Source organism: Echinops telfairi, unplaced genomic scaffold (genome assembly GCF_000313985.2).
Source record: "Echinops telfairi isolate 266 unplaced genomic scaffold, ASM31398v2 ScPeMD7_7469;HRSCAF=8507_1, whole genome shotgun sequence".
In the NCBI taxonomy this organism is placed as follows: Eukaryota; Metazoa; Chordata; class Mammalia; order Afrosoricida; family Tenrecidae; genus Echinops; species Echinops telfairi.
In genome coordinates this window covers 82372358-82373702 of record NW_022111373.1, presented here as the reverse complement: position 1 = coordinate 82373702, position 1345 = coordinate 82372358, and positions in this window count along the sequence as shown.

Genomic DNA, 1345 nt, shown 5'->3' with positions numbered 1-1345 from the left:
CACTTTCTTTACATAAAACTCTCTTATACATGAGTTGCTGTGGATTTGTTTCTCTAAAGTACCGAGACTAATATAGATGGTATTGGGTTTTTTGAATCAGAAATCTTTTGGTTTACTATTCAGAATTACATGATCCAGAAGAATGGTTCTGCATTCCTAGTCAAGAAGGATGTTTCAAGAGCTATCTCAGGCTGTCTGTGACAGCATTACATTTCTCTGCCTTCAGGTAAGGCCAATCAATACAACTACAATCAATTCAAAGTTATGCACCAACCACAAAAGCTAGTGAGGAAGAAATGGAAGAATTCTACCAATGATTTCAGTCAGAAATTGATCAAACATGCAATCAAGATGCATTGATAATTAATGGTGATTGGAATGCAAAAGGTGGCAACCAAGGAGAAGGGACAGTATTTAGAAAACATGGTGATAGACATGAAGGTGGAGATTGAAGAAAAGAATTTTGCATGACTAATCACTTATTCATAGCAAATATATTTTTTCAATAACTCAAAGTGTAAATATGCATATATTTTTCTCCAAATGGAATACTCCCAATCAACTATGGCTGTGGGAAAAGATGATAGATCTCAATGTTATCAGCTAAAACCAAGCCAGGGGCTAGCTGTGGAAGAGACCATCAATTACTCGCATGTGCGCGAGGTTGAAGCTGAAGAAAATGCAAACATGCCCAGATGAGCGAAAATACCACCACGAGTCTATGCCACCTGAACTTAGAGACAATCTCAGGAACAGATTTGCTTCATTGCACACGAATGAATGAAAACCTGACCATTTGTGGGAGGCCATCAAGAGTAGCTATCATTCTTCAAGAAAACAAAAGTCATTCAAAAGACAGGAGAGAGAGAAAGGATCAAAGTGGATGTCAGAAGAGACTCTGAAACTTGCTCTTAATCATAGAGTAGCTACCGTGTATACTTGTATGGAAGCCAAGTTTTTCAGCACATTTTTAATTCAGTTTTTTGTGGTAAAATTAGGTATCTCAGCTGATATTCGGGTTGGCTGATACTTGAGTATATACGGTAAGGCAAATGGAAGAAAAGATGAAGTCAGATAACAACAGAAAATTCCAAAGGGAAACTGAAGAAGAATAAAGTAAAATATTATCCTGAAATGTGCCAAGATTTAAAGTTAGAAAACCAAAAGGAAATAACACACTCAACATAACTTTAACTGCAAGAACTGAAGAAAGAATTCAAGCCTCGAGTTGCAATCTTGAAAGATCCTATGGGCAAAATATTGAATGTTGCAAGAAGTATCCAAGGAAGATGGAAACAACACACAGAGTCACTGTACCAAAAAGAACTAGTCGACATTCCACCAT